At 41.5% G+C, this 16,356-nt stretch overlaps 1 protein-coding gene across 4 annotated transcripts in view; it reads right to left on the minus strand.

Annotated features, from left to right (window-relative positions):
- Window positions 1-12,234, minus strand: part of RHBDD1 (rhomboid domain containing 1) — a 188,432-nt gene extending 176,198 nt beyond the window's left edge. Inside the window, exons 1-2 of one of the 4 annotated variants that reach the window (XM_043445301.1) lie at window positions 11,990-12,234; window positions 10,018-10,177 (exon numbers count right to left, since the gene is read on the minus strand). The gene's annotated coding sequence lies outside the window, so the exon portion shown is untranslated. The remainder of the gene's footprint in view (window positions 1-10,017; window positions 10,178-11,989) is intronic. The other 3 variants (XM_043445300.1, XM_043445304.1, XM_043445303.1) reach the window with 3 other exon arrangements.
- Window positions 12,235-16,356: the final 4,122 nt, after the last annotated feature.

Genomic DNA, 16,356 nt, shown 5'->3' on the forward strand with positions numbered 1-16,356 from the left:
CGAGTGGGCAGTCATTCCCACCTCCAGGGGATCTTCCCAACCCAGGGATCGAACTTGGGTCTCCTGCATTGCAGATGAGGAGAAGTGGGCATCAGAGGACGAGACGGCTGGATGGCATCACTGATGCAATGAACATGAACTTGGGCCAACTTTGGGAGATGGTGAGGGCCAGGGGGACCTGGCGTGCTGCAATCCATGGGGTTGCACAGAGTTGGACATGACTGGGCAACTCAACAACAAGAACAAAGGTACTTCTACTGTGAGCACAAGCTTGGCTGCAACTCTCAAAATGATCTGGGGGTGACAGTTTGCCCTGTAACCTCAATTCTGACAGATCTAAGAAAAAGTCACTGATTTTCAGTTTGTTCAGGGTTCTTCTTGTTGTGAATACTGGGGTAATCACCTGCAAGCTCTTTACACATCAGAGCTGAAATAGGAAGTCACTCCTACTGTATTTTGATAAGAGAAATGACACTTCAACCACCAAAAGAATTAAGGAGGGCACTATTCAAGCATAAAGATTTGTCTTTGCTAAGAAAGTGCAGTTGGTGACTTTCATCACACACCAAAATATATATGCACTTTGAAGTATTTCAAATGTAGAAAATTTCAGAACACAGAGCTTTTACTCTACCAAATATAACTGTTTCTTGACACAAAGTAACTTGAGGTACAAAGTCATGTTCAGATACCCAACTTCTTTTGGTAATTATCATTGTCATAGCTTAAAAAACAACAACAACAAAATCTGTTTCTAAAATCAAGTTAAGAAACAAAACAGTAACAGTAATCCAAATGTCACTTTTCTCATTCTGGAATATACTCTATACACACAGAGAAGCTGAGGAACAAAAGCCCCTGCTCCTTCGCTGACTTTTCTCCCACCAGGACCAGGGCTCGACCTGACAAGGACTCTGGAAAGAAGGGCATGAAGCAGGGGAATGTGAAGGGTGCCCTGCCCAGCATTCTTTCACCCTCAGGCCCAATCCTGCAAACTAAGGCTTAATCTAAGCCACAGAGAGGCAAACATCTTTTCTACCTTTTATGTGGACACCAAGGAGATCCAACCAGTCCATCCTAAAGGAAATCAACCCTGAACATTCATTGGAAGGACTGACGCTGAAGCTGAAGCGCCAATATTCTGGCCACCTGATGCGAAGAGCTGACTCAATGGAAAAGACCCTGATGCCGGGAAAGACTGAAGGCAAGAGGAGAGGAGGGCAGAAGAGGATAAGAGAGTACCACTGACTCAATGGCTGTGGGCTTAAGCAAACTCCAGGAGATAGTGAAGGACAGCGAAGCCTAGCATGTTGCAGTTCATGAAGTTACAGAGTAGGATTTAGTGACTGAACAACATCAAACTTTTAAACGACACTTTTCCAACTCTTAGCCCTGTGTTTCACCCTGGAAGGGGTATCTTCTTTTCACAGTCAACAAATATTTAGGTAGTACTCATGAAGTGTAAAAATTTCTATACAACAGCCTCTTTGGGAGGAAAGGGTAACCTTTACCCAATCTTTCCTCTTATTTTACTCAGGGTGATGATGATACATAAGAAAGTACCCAGTGATGAGTAACTCAAGAGAGGGTTCGAACTTGGGTGTATATAGAATCTTGACAAAAGAACAATACATTTTTAGAGAAGTGACAAGGCAAAGGAAAAGGGCTTTGAGTTTCCAGGGCAAATTTCTTTGCCAAATCTCCAAATACTGCCTGGTCGGATCACATCACACTGCCTTTGAAAGACTTCTGCAGAAATGCACCTTCATATTATTTGAGGCCCTGACATAGGTCTCACTCACCCGAGGGACTGCTGAGGAGGAATCATTTTCACATTGTCATAAAACACTGTTCAGACTTCTCCTTCCCTGTGCAAAATCCTACCAGAGCTAGAAAAGGCTTAATTTCACCTAAGAAGTGCCTGTGCTCTCTTCTGCTGAGAGCTACTCAGTCATTTGGTTGCTTTTTTCCCCCTTTACTACCAACTTCTGTCTTAAGTCATTTCTAAAACTGACACTTTCTGGAAATGGGCAAATGTACAAATTTGTGCCAATATAAATGTACAAATATGTGCCAATATAAAAAAGTGATAAGTCAATTCAATTCAGACAATACCTTAGGGAGGATTCCTCACCTGCATCAGACTTTGAAAAAGCAGATAAAAGGAGGAAAGGTATTTGTGCTGTTAGCATATGTGTTAGTCACTCAGTCGTGTCCAACTCCTTGCAACCCCATGGGCTGTAGCCCGCCAGGCTCCTCTGTCCATGGGATTTCCCAGGCAAGAACACTGGAGTCGGTTATTTCTTCCTCCAAGGGATCTTCCCGACAAAGGGATTGGACCCACATCTCCCGCACTGGCAGGCAGATTCTTCACCATTGTGCCACCACAGAAGCCCAAAATACGCTTAGCGAAGTTTAAATGCATTAGGCTGCTCAGCTCTGCTATACTGCTCGTTTTGTAACAAGCAGATTTGTCCAAATGAAATTAATATTTATATATCAGGGAACAACTTGAATACAAAATCTGCATCGGATTTGCAGTTTCATCAGCAGGAAGTCCTAGGTGAATGCAGGAAACTACACTCCGCTAGAGCAAGCCGCACAGAATTTCATAAAACGTACACATTTGCACACCCTGAACACCCAACCAGCGGCCTAAAGTTCACTGCGTATTTAATGAGTTACGCCCCTCTACGTCTCCAGCTAAGACTCACACATCCAGATGATCCTTCCTCCACCACCTGACAGCAATTCACAAGCTTCAGTCTTTCTGACATCCACTTCTGACAGCAAAGTTTAGAATTCTGGGAAGGTAAAGTGCCGTATTTCTTATGTACTTCTGTATTTATCATTTAAGGAGTGTAAAACCATGCTACCATTAGGTTCCTATCTTTTTTTTTAAAGATACCACTGATAAAGTTTTTGCGCATTTTGCTCCTAGCACCCTGTGCACCATAAGCTCTCTGGTTTTTACTGCATGATTTCATACAGTCTGGTGGTTTGGGGGATGCCTCTGTCACTTCTGGCAGAGCTGACTATTCCTCAAGTCTAAAGTGTGTGGGAAGGAGGACAGTCTGTATTCAGGAATCGCTGTTCTTTAGCCAATGTTATCCCACATCCACTCCATGTTTTATTTCTATCATTCCACTCTGTAACCCAAACTACCCAGGTTAGAGGCTCTCATCACTCAAATATTTAAACACCATATACTCTGAGCTTTCTTGGACAAATTAGAATAAAAGGGGATAAATTCTCTTTCAACCTACCAAGTACGCCCATTTTTTCCCCCTTAAGTCTTCTCTACCAAAAGCTGTTTCACCTTCCTTCACATGGAATTTAAAACCAAGACTCATTTAATTTTGGCATTTGTTTACTTGACTGTATGTCCTAGGAGTGTCAAGGTTTCATGTTCGATTACAATTATTCAATGATACAAAACATTTGTGTCTGGCCAGATGCTTTTAGTAAGAGATATCAGTACAATATTCGAGGGCAACAATTTCAGCAAAGAAGTAAAGAAGCGTGAAAGTAAGAACCCAAGATCAGATGTTCTGACAACACACGCAGCTCAATGAGCCGACTGCATTCACACGCACTGTGCATGTTTCACTACTGGACAGCACACAAGGTCAAACCGCTGTCGGTGAAGTAAGCTTCCACACTCTGGTCAATTACCTGGTTAATAACAAAAGACAAGGCTACGACATCATTACGGCTATCATTAATTTACACAGATCTGCTTCCTGTTAATCAAATACATCTTTAAAAGCATTTAATTATTTTTTCACCTAGAAAGCCAACATTCAGCTTTGTTAGACGAAAAGCAACCTTGCTGGATTCAACACAAGAGGCTGTCAGGCTGCTCTAAGACATAAAGGACAAGTCTTCACAGGGCACACTGCTGCAATACAGGAGCTGCTGCTACATCCACAGCAAACAGACGCACAAGATGATGGATAGCACAACACGTTCGAACAGTTTCCGCAGACAAAGAAGTTGTCAGCGAAAGGGGAAGGGGCGGGGGTAGAAACAGACAGACCCTGGCTAAGGAAACATCACGGTGCTTTTTGTCAAAATGACATACAGGACTAGTAATATTAACATATGCAGTACAGGACAGTAGTTAAGGGCATGGTCTTTGGTAAAAGCTCCAAAATACGCCAGCCATGTGACTTTATAGGAAAGTTACTAACTGCTGGTTTCTCACCAGTACAAGGAGATAATGTAGCCACATTTGGGACTGTGAAGCTCAAATGAGATTTTATATATATAATATATATAAATCATAAATTGGAAAGTGATATGGTTTTTAATGCATATAAACACATAAAATAAGGTTTAAGATTAAAAACTCTAAAAAGCTTGATTTTATAACTTAGTAACCAAATAGCCTTTTTCTGGGCTATCTATGATCCTACATTTTTAAACCATATTGTGCGATACAATTATGCACTTTTTTAAAAAACAACATGATGGGGTATGTGGAAGGCACAACAAACCCCCCCCAAAAAAAAATTAACTAAAATAAATTTAACAATAAAATCTCAAAACAGAGTTTTCATCAAGATGATCTTAATCATTACATCTGAGAATATAGTGAGCCTCCATTTTAGGATTAAAAAAAAAAAGTCAGATGGCAAAAATTTAATTCTCCCCCCCTTTTTAGAGTGCAATACTCTTGATTAGATGATCTTTATACATGAAAAATGAAATACTGGATTTTGTATATAATCTTGACTTGTGCTCCATCGTGAGGTGAATTAGTGCCAACTCCAATTCTGATCCATCATCACTTATGATTTCCAGTATCAATCATAAGCCAGTTCCTTCTCTCACAGACTACAAGTTTTAGTGTAATGAGGGCTCATTAAAGTCCTCCGACTGACAGCCCTTCAGACGTGGTCCTTAAACCAGGAGGCGCTCAGGGAGCAGCAATGCCAGCAAGTCCACCGTCACTCCCTTCAAGAGGATTGAAGCAGTTCTACACTCACACTCACTCCACACCAGATTTCTTTGTTTACCTAAAGTCAATGAAAAGGTGAGAGCCATAACCCCATTTAAACTAAGGCATGTAAGAACTGTTAGTGAATTATTTATGGAACTGAAATCCTCCTAGCACAGGAACAAGTCAAGAGGGGAATGGCACGCCAGACATCAAAGATGTTCATGTTCCTCAAGCACACAGGACGTCGGCTAATTACCAGGTGGTGGGGACAGCCTGGGTTTTTTGGTTTTGCTTTGCTGCCTGGCCAGCATCAATTTCATTCTTTCAGTTAACAGGTGAGAGATGGCTCTCCCTTCCATTGGATGTGGTCCTGGAAGGACCACAAATCAAGGTGCATTTCCTACATGGATTCGAGGGTGACGCTGACCAAAACTGGAGTAACAGCTCTCTTCCTGGAATCTAAAACTTGTGCAGAGATACTAACAGCTTCTGGATCTGATATTCAGAACATTAAAGAATTTTCCAGATCTACCCAAGTCTACTCAAGCCTCGAGAGCTCACCTGGCTGCTGTCCTGTGGTTTTGACTTTTCTGTAGATTTCCTGAGCTTATTCATACATTTCCATTAAATCTCCTGTTCTTGAATAAGTTGGGCTTCCCCTGTGGCTCAGCTGGTAAAGAATCTGCCTGCAATGTGCGAGACCTGGGTTTAACCCAGGGGTTGGAAAGATCCCCTGGGAAAGAGAATGGCTACCCTCTCCAGTATTCTGGCCTGGAGAATTCCATGGACTGTATAGTCCATGGGGTCACTAAGAGTCAGACATGACTGAGCAACTTTTACTTTCTTGAACAAGTTATCAAGGTAACTTAGTTAACGTCTGTTTTCACAGTCAAAGAACCCTACCCAGATCTTAGGGTGTTTGCCAAGGGCGAGCAGCAGATCCTGGTATCTTTCAAGCATCACCAACTCTCATTTTTTATTGAGTCCATACAACACTCTAGCTGACAAGAGAACCGCAACTTGTAGGGTATATAAGCAGCATCCCAAAGGTCGGCCACACACAAGCTACTCCCGAAGAGGCGTGCACAGAGCTGAGGAGGTGAGCACAAGAGCAGCTTCTGTGTACGCCAGACAAAGCCCTCTCAATGCCACACACTTGGTGCATAAATTTGGACACTACATGAAGAATGTTCTTTCAAAAGGAAGACCTGATTATCTTAAATGTGTCTTCTACTTATACAAAATTGATGCTCTTTCAGGAAAACTTCTAATTACTGAAATGATGTACCCCCTTTGTTCCGCACTGGAAGTAAGACTAGTCTACACACCTAATGAAATGTTAGCAGTTGACAGGAACTTCTGGCTAGAACTTTAGGACAATGAATTATTCAGATTCATGGGAGGAAGGGAGGGAGGAAGGAGAGGAGGAAGAGAGAGGGGGAGGAAAAAAGGACAAAGGGGGTAAGAGACTTCAATTTCACAGCCTTCAGGAAGGAACACAAAGGTATCCTGCATGCTTTTCTGTGGAAAGGTTTAACCCTCCTTTCCACCATAATGCACTTCATTAACAGACCTACATATCCACATTTCTCTAATCATGAACCCAGAGAAGAAAACCAATGAATGCGAGACTACAGCAATAAAAGCACTAAGCATGTAAGTCAATACATCTTCATCTATATTCCATCATTTAAGAAATATCTGAGCATCTACTCAAAGACAAGCACTGTCCTTAGAGACAACCATAGTCTTGAGAGAGAAGCAGACAGACAAACAGCAACATTTATGGTGTGATAAAGAACTGTAACAGGTCTGCAAATAAAGATGCATTAAGTGTTTGGAAAACAGCAAAGGTAAGTTTTAAAATTCAGTATGGGATGTGGACTTTTCTATGGCTCTGTAAAGAATCTGCCTGCAATGCAGGAGACCCCAGTTCAATCCCTGGTTTGGGAAGATCCCCTGGAGAAGAAAGTGGCTACCCACTCCAGTATTCTTACCTGGGAAATCCCATGGACAAAGGGGCCTGGCAGGTTACAATCCCCAATCCACAGAGTCGCAAGAGTCGGACACAATTGAGCAACTTACACTTTATGGGGTGTGGGAGGAAAGAAAGAAAGAAAGTACTGGAGCAAGTATTATCCTGTGGGCAACAAGGAGGGAGATGAAATGACCAGGACACTCAGAGTCAAAGCAGTGGAGCCATTCCACAAAAAGAAATGGATGAAATTTTAAGTCATCATTTGGTGGCTGTAACAGCTACAGGGTGAACGTTTAGAAAGCAAAAAGGTCCCTTATTAATACAAAATGAACATTCCTTGAAAAGAGAAAGACCTGAAGACTCTGGTGTGAAGGAACTTCTACTACCTGGGCATCAGGCAAAATGTTTATTCCTACATCTGTTCAAACTCAGCATCACAACTGATTCATTACAATATCCATCACTGCAAATGTCTGGTATTCGTAACATAAAAAAAGGTAGCAAAATTTCTTTCACAGTGTTGCCCAAGAGACTTTGTTCAAGGGAAACGCACACATCCTTATATGTTATTTATATAAAACTGAAGTCATTGTCATCTGTATCTAAATTTCATTCATATAACTATCCTGAGATTGTGACTTTGGATTCAAAAAATGCATAAGCAACTGAACACCATCGAGAAACAACCACTGATGTAGTAACAACATTCCTGGGGCTAAAGCCAGATTTGGGGTCAAATCTAGATGTTTACTAGTACGTGGCTTTGGGCAAATCACATAATCAATCCTGCTGAGCTTCACTTTCTTCATCCATGGATGATGAAAATTCCACTTACTTTCTGGCGTCATCAGGAAGAAGAAATGCAATAGCCTGTCATGTAAAAGCACATAGCACATCCCCAAAGTTTGTTTTCCATTCTCCCTTCCTCTCCATAAAGTAATGAGCCTTCTGCCCCCATGGAACTAGACATTATTGCTTTATAATTATGATATCCATGTAACAATGTCCAAAAGAGGAGGGGGTAAATAACACCAACATGCAAACCTGAATGCACACATTGTTAGCTGGCTACCAGCTAGATCCCCAAGGGCTCTTGCACACTATCTATTGCTTCCCAGAAATTTGATACATTTTCTCTTCTGAATACAGCCAAAACTATCCACGGGCTTTGAAATATCACCATCATGATGCTGCACAGAGCAGCTGGTTGATTGAAAGTGACTCCCCCTCCCCCACACTCCAGCTGTCACCAGGAAACCCTCCTCAATGTGTGAAAAAGGACGATGTGATAATACTACTACTGATATTAATAACAATCTAACAAACACTTAGCATTTGAGATTATTTTTCTTATGAAAGCTCACTCTTAACTGGAAATTAACTCTTTAAGAAAAACCTTTTACCATATAAATGCAAACCAGCTGTTTTCATACAACAGAAAACCAAAGGACAGTAAACACAAGGAATATATTTCCACTGACTCCTTGTTTCTTTTTCCTTGAGTCACTTATAACGCTAAACAACAGCCAGTTAAAATATTAAATAGTTTTAATTGTGCTAACAGATGTCACAAGCTTAGAGTGATTAAAAACAAAAAAAAAACCCTCAGATGATTTCTCAAAAAATGTGCCTAGATTCCTATTTTTGTATAAATCACGTTGAAGCCTGGATTTTTCTTTTCTAATAGCCATTCATTTCTCTGCAAGAAAAGCATATGTGTGGCATGTTTGACATCGCTGAAAACCCTGGAAGTTGTTTTTAGAACATGTTTGTGAATCCCACTCAGGAATTCTCAGTGCCCAGACTTCTTGGGTATAGTACAGCTCATCTCCTGAGGATTTCCACACCAAGATGAGGGGTTTCACACCTTCTGACTCAGCCTCCATGGAGGGTCACTGCAGGAGGTTCAGGATAAGCCCTTCAAACTCTCTCAAAGCCTCTCAGCTCCTGAGCTTTACAAGATGATGCTAAACAGCTTCCCCTTCTATAAAAATCTGAGGTCCCCTGCTTAGACGACTGACTGGAACTGCAGCACAAAAGGTGATCTTTTTAAGGCACTTCTATCTCTGTAATGGCTTTTAAAAGAATTTTTACAAATACATGTATAATGTATGGATTATCTGTCCCCACTCCCACATGATCATACATTGCCAAGTAAACAAAATTACGACCTAGTAATGACGCCTTCCGTGCTCACATATTCATACGTAATATACACAGAAATACAAGAGATTTTTGGTATTTTAAAAAATGGAACACAAAACTTTTCACTTTGCTATCATTAAGCATCCATATTGAAAAATAATGATTTCAGAGCTGACAGCGTTTTCTTATTCTTTGCTGCATGTCTTGAGTGAAGTCTCATCTGCTGTGACAAGTGCCCATTCCTCTAGCTATCCTTGTTAACTAAAGATACTTAAATATTAACCCCCGACCCTGACATTGTCCTTTCAGTAAACACACAAAACAATTCAGGAAAGTTGCTCTGTTACAGTGATAGACCTGAAAATGGTGTTCTTCCACTGGGTTGAGTTTAACTTTCTCCAAGTGTCTGCTTTCTCTCATACATAGTAACATGAAAGCTTTGACTCCTCAGCATTTTGTTTTAAAAAGAAAAAAAAGCAGTGCAGTTAGGTAATTTAACAGAATCACCTCATTTATAAAAATATATGAGGCAATGAATGAGATCAAGCTAGATTTGACGTGATCACTACCTTTTCTCCCTTGTCCAACGTTTACCAGTTAACTGAGCCTCTCAGCGTAACAGACGTGTTTTGCACTTGATTTTATTTTATCCAATGTCCTAAAGTAGTCCATACCATGACTCCTACTCTATAGGAGAGGAAATGAATACTGGGAAGATATTAACTTGTCTACTCGACATGATCAGTACGTAACAGAGGCGGGGTTCAAAGCAGGGTCTGCCTGACCCCAACCACAGAGATCTGCCTCTGAGACACAGAGGACAAGAAAAATGGGTCTTTGTGAAAAGTAAATGCTTCATGGTGTGACAGTGTTAATTCAGTAGGAACATTAACAAAACTACTTATAAGAGCTGAAATCTACACTGACTCCTGTTAATCTGAAAACTCACCACAATACCCAGGAACCACAGTGCGAAGTTAGGGGCAGAGGACTAATCAGAGTGACGTGTTGTCTCAGTGGCACTCTTCTCAACATCACAGTGAGTCTAGGCTTTAGGGCAGCTGCTTCAAGTCCTGAATATTTCTCTATATACCCCCAACACTGACGCCCTGAAAAGGGAAGAAAGTTGTAAGCAAACACTGCAACTGACGTTTGGTCAAAACAGTGGATAGAGGGCATATCTAACTTAATTCCTGTGATGCTTCCAGAAAACAGAGAGAAGTGGATAGGATGAGGCCTTCTCTGCTAATATCGTGGAGCTGTATGACACGTGGGAAAAAAAGATAAGGAGCAAAACATCTTCAGTCTTGCCTCTTGTTTCCCAGTCACTGCTCTATAATACTTCTCAACTCTTAGGCTGAGGCTGGTCTATGGTCAGTTACCTACTTTACCTTTTTTACCAAATTCTGGGTCAAAAGAAGGTACAATTACATGGGAAAGACCAAAAGGCCAAAGAATTAAAAACTACTCTTTAACACAATTACCAATGTGGTTCTTAACACCACAGCATAGGTATTAACTGAATATCCTACACTGGACAACCTCAACTGTATACAACACAATGAGAATCCATAAACAAACTGCCCTCTAAGCAGCAGCAAAGGCACAATATTCGTGCACTACAACTCATATCTAAACCAAAGAAGAATCCTTCTAGCACAATCTGTGTACTTATTTTAGGCAAATTACTTAATATCTTATTCTAACAAATTACTTTTTTTTTTTAAACATCTTGTTTCCCACCTGAGTTAAAACATTTTTCCTGAATTTTCACATAGAATACCCACAGCCCTATGAAGTTACCTGTAACTAGTCCAAGATCCTAAACCTAGGAAAGGCTTCACCTGGATTCAAATTCCATTCTGTGACTCCACAATGGCTGGCTGCTCTTTTTCACTCCCGCCAGCATTTCTCAAACTGTAGCAGCCAGGTGTACTGGGATCAATTGGCAATCTCCTTACAACAGATTTCTGATTCATGGAGTTTGGGGTAAGACTCTCCACTTTGCAGTTCCAACAAGTTCCCAGGTGTTGTTGATGCCAGTAATACTGAGACAACTTAGGAACGCAACGCACTGCATTCTTCTAAGATGACTTGTTTTCCCAACCCTTGCCACGCCAGCAGCAAATTAGTATGTTTTAGATTTAATTAAAAGTTATTAGAACCAGAAAAGTGTGTCATATAAATGTGAGACGTCAGACAGATTTTTAAGAAAGAATTCCAAAGGACAAAAAAAAAAAAAAAAAAGCCGCAAAGTCCAGCTGTCACTGCAAAAGGGCCTACCCATCTCAATGACTCAGTCATGACTACGCAATAATTTATTGTGCTGGTAACCCTGCGTCTTCAAGAGAACTTATGCTTGGTTTGGAAAAACATAAACACATAGGATCCGTTTTTGAGTAGGTTTATAAGGCCCGGACATAAAAGGGTTGTGTACACTTAGTTTACTTCCTGTCCCCTAATAAGGGAAATAATCACTACTCAGGTTAGGGTTCTGTTTGCCATACACTAGTTCAGAGAAAGAGTTACTCTTTACAAAAGAAACTGAAACCACAAGCCACTGCTGATGCAACACCACTTTAAACTTCCCGCTTTCATAAGGGATCCTTTAACCATCCCCTCTCCCCGAAACCAACGATCCCATCCTCTCAACGCCTCTGCCCGTCCTTCCCGGTGCGATAAGCCTCAAGCAGAGACGGAGGGTGAAGACGTTTAGACCCCTGGATAGAGTTGTTCCGGAAACTCCCCATTCTCCGAGCGGCTAGAGATCCCTGGATGCGGAGGCTGGGCCTCCAAACGCGCCCCCAACTCGGACCTCAAAGAAGCGCAGACAGCCGCCCGCAGCCCTAGCCCCACAGCCGCCGGCGCCCGCGGCCCCAACTGGACTACCAGCGAGGCGACGAACAGACGCGGAAACTCACGCTCTCTTACGGCCCGCCTGCGTCCCCACGTCTTCGCGAGCAAGTACGTCATCACGCACGAGCGCCGGATCCCGGACGCTCCAGGTCCCGGCGGCCTGGGGGCGGGGAGAGAGAGCGGTTGATATTGCGACGCCGCTCCTACTGCCGACGCCCAGCAGGCGGCCCACGGCGCATGCTCAGTTGCGCGCACGTGCGTGCTCTTCCTCGCCGGTTTCCCTGCTGAACCGAGAGCGGTGTTGGTGGCTTGGAGGAGGCTCCTAGGACGCGACAGGGAAAGGCTGCAGCCGAGCAGAGTGTGGAGGGTTTGTACCTTCCACTCGTCTTCCAAGCTCTGAGTGACACCTAGATAATAATATTCCTTCTGCCATAAATAACTATTGGCAGCCCGTCATGCGTAAAGCAAGTGAATGGCTTGCATTCGAGTACCTGGATGTGGGATGGAGTAGGCCCGATCGGGGCTGAGAAATTGGAGTCCTCCCACGGGCTCAGGACCTACTGTGTGGAGGAGTCCAGTAACACACGTGGACTGGATGGCGGAAGAGACACCTGTTCATGAGTTACCAGACACCGAAGATTAGCTCACCACCTATCTCAGGGCGGAACCCGTGGTTACAAAGCAAGCTAGCAAAACAAGATTGTGGGTGTACATTTCACTCCCTAGAGCTTCTGTTGGAGGCTACATTTCGAAGTTCATTTGCCATTTTGAGGCTTTAGGTGTTAAGTAATTTTTGTTAATGTATCATTTGATGCTATTTTGATTATGGATCCATTTCTGCCTTGGAGCAAGTTTTATGTTCTGTTGTAGGAGTCAGGTTAAGTTAAATGCTTTACTACATGTAATATGATAACTAAGGGGAATATAACGTGTTTTCCAAGGAAGCAACCAAGTGCGGGTGGTTCTATGCTGCCCTGTATTTATTGGAAGTTGTAGCAGCTGTGTTTAGATAGTCTACTTAAAAACTGCCTAAATCAGAAGCGTTTTGATTATCGTTTGTTATTATGTATTGCAAGAATTCTTCATGGAAATGTTTATTTTGGAGTTTGGAATTTAAATGAAGATTTAGCTCATGTGCAGGGTGTACAACAGACTTTCAAGTGATAAAGAAGAATCTTGGCAACTGGCAAGTATGTTCCTTGAGCCTTGCAAGTTATTCCTTTCTTCTGAAAACAATATGCTGATCAGAAAGTATGGCTGACAAGGAGAAGCTGTGTTTCTCGAAATAGAAATTCAGCTGAAGGGTGGAGGTGAATTGCCAGTAGGAATATTTTTGTATCAATTATGTTCAGTTCAGTCGCTCAGTCGTCTCCGACTCTTTGTAACCCCATGGACTGCAGGAAGCCAGGCTCCGCTGTCCATCACCAACTCTCTGAGCTTGCTCAAATTCATGTCCATTGAGTGGGTGATGCCATCCAAGCATCTCATCCTCTGTCATCCCCTTCTCCTTACTTCCTTAGAAAAAATAAAACTAATTTCTCAAAAAGAAGACGTTCCCTTTTATTCCTGATCCAAGATCATGAGCACCAATTTAGTTAATACTAATCCTTAGCTTCCATTCTCTACCACCGTTTGCACCTTTCAATAATTGCATAATTTTTATTGTCCCTTTCCTAACATATCAAATACATAGGTGATTTTAAGGAAGCCACAAATCAAAGAGGCTCAATGCAATAATCTCATAAAAATGTCATTATATAGGGGGGTTAGAAGTATACTTAGGCAATTATATTCAATTCCAAGTATTATCAGTGAACAATTTCATAGCCATTTAAGAGTACAGAAAAAGTATAGCTTTTTTAAAAATGACCATTTTTTGTCCTATAGGATTCGTTGAGCAGACAGAAATTTTTTTAAGCCCATTGACATCAACATGTATCAAACTCAGACCCTATTTAAATTGACAAACAGATCACTTGGATAATAATTGTAATAGCTTTAACATTAACATTAACACATGTGGCAGTCAGCAAGATTTTTTTTCTAAGGCAAGGTTTCAAAATATCAAAGAATCAATACTTGAAAAGGTCATTTAGCGCAAGTTATACAATTATAAATTACCTTGTAAGATAATGATTCCTAAAGTTCAAGTGTACTCTTGTATCTTAATTGTGAGAATAACCAGTATTATGCACATTATGAATAATATCAGGGACCTATGTAATGGTCTCATACTGTTCATGGGGTTCTCATGAACAGTATACTGTTCTCATGAAGAGTAAAGTTGCATTACTTTGCCAACAAAGGTCTGTCTGGTCAAGGCTATGGTTTTTCCAGTGGTCATGTATGGATGTGAGAGTTGGACTGTGAAGAAAGCTGAGCGCCGAAAAATTGATGCTTTTGAAATATGGTGTTGGAGAAGACTCTTGAGAGTCCCTTGGACTGCAAGGAGACCCAACCAGTCCATCCTGAAGGAGATCAGTCCTGGGTGTTCATTGGAAGGACTGATGCTGAAGCTGAAATTCCAATACTTTGGCCACCTCATGCAAAGAGTTGACTCATTGGAAAAGACCCTGGTGCTTGGAGGGATTGGGGGCAGGAGAAGAAGGGGACGACAGAGGATGAGATGGCTGGATGGCATCACCGACTCGATGGGCATGAGTTTGAGTAAACTCTGGGAGTTTGTGATGGACAGGGAGGCCTGGCGTTCTGCGATTCATGGGGTCGCAAAGAGTCAGACACGACTGAGCGACTGAACTGAACTGAACTGATGTAATGGTCTGGACAATTTTCTGTTGCTTTTTTTTTTTTTAAATATTTATTTATTTGGGTGTACTGGGACTTAGTTGCAGCCTGCAGGGTCTTCAACCTTTGTTGTGGCATGCAAAGTCTTAGTTGCAACATGTGGGACCTGGTTCCCTGACAAGGTATTGGACCTGGGCCCCCTGCAATGAGAGCATGAAGTCTTAGCCACTGGACCACTAGGGGAGTCCCAATTTTCTTTATAAAAGTTTTTCATGAGAGCAGTAATGCCTAGGATTAAGCCATCTGACTTAAATGAGTGTTCCTAAAATGTGATTTTTGAATACACCTTTGTACAGTTCATAAGTCTAGGATTGGAACTTGCAGGAGGGCAGGTGTCATTCTCAGGTTTCAAAATCTATACTGAAGGTGACAAAGCATCAGACGACAACACTATTAGCAAATAACACAACTGGATTCTTTTTTTTAAAGAGGAACTTGTTTGTTATCTGATTGCTTTTAATGGATCAAGTATTTATTATACCCAACACTGTAGGGAAAGGTGTGTGAAACTCACCAAAGAATTTATAGCTTAATTATTATGAAACTTCAAAATTAAAACAAGAACAACTTTAAGTATAAAATTGCATCATGTATTATGACAAAAAGACTAACAACAATACTTAAGAGTGATAGGCCCTGCAAATGGCAACCGTAAGAGATTTGCTGTGGCAATAATAATGACAGACGAAATGACTTTAAGATAAGTATTTCTACAAACAGACATTTCATAGTAAAATGGTCAATACATCAAGAAACTGTAACAATTAGAAAGGTACATGCACCTGAAACAGTCCTAAATACATGAAGCAAAAATTGGTGAGAAGGTAGAAATAGACAATAACTTGATAATTTAATATCACACTGTCAATAATGGGTAGATCAACTAGACAGGAAACCACTAAGGCTATAGAAGCCTTGAACAACACTATCAACCTAACAGGTATCTATAGACCTCTGAACTTAGTGACAGCAGAGTTTATATTCTTTTAAAGTATATTCTCCAGGCCACATAAACAGTGGGGTACACACATACAAACACTACTAGAATTAATTAATGAGTTTAGCACAGTCTTTGAATACAAGATCAAAAATTTTTAAATGTATCTCTAATACAAGTTAAAAGTCCAAAAATAAGATAATTTCTGTCAACTGAAAGAATACATGCGGCCTAAAAGTTGAGTTAGGTTTATTCCATGGGATCCATGAGGGCTTCAAGCCCAGGAGAAGGCATCTCAGGTGACCCCAAGAGAACTGTTTTGCAGGAGGCTGGGGGAGGAATCGGGCTATATAGAAGTTTTGTAGCAAGGGGCAGGTAATCTGAATATTAAAAGATTATTGTTAATTAAGGAAAACCAGATATCGTGCATTAAGGGATTTAGCACTCTTATGAATGGGAAGATGTAAGTGTCCAAGCTTACTAAAATCATTTTTTTCATAGGCATCTCACCTGTTCACTGTTCAGTTGCCAAGTCATGTCAGACTCTACACGACCCTTTGGACGGCAGCACACTAAGCTTCCCTGTCCCTCACCATATCCTGGAATTTGCCCACGTTCATGTCGGTTGTGTCGGTGATGCCATCCAACCATCTCATCCTCTGTCATTCCCTTCTCCTCCTGCCCTCAATC

The sequence above is a fragment of the Cervus canadensis genome, chromosome 24 (genome assembly GCF_019320065.1).
Source record: "Cervus canadensis isolate Bull #8, Minnesota chromosome 24, ASM1932006v1, whole genome shotgun sequence".
In the NCBI taxonomy this organism is placed as follows: domain Eukaryota; kingdom Metazoa; phylum Chordata; class Mammalia; order Artiodactyla; family Cervidae; genus Cervus; species Cervus canadensis.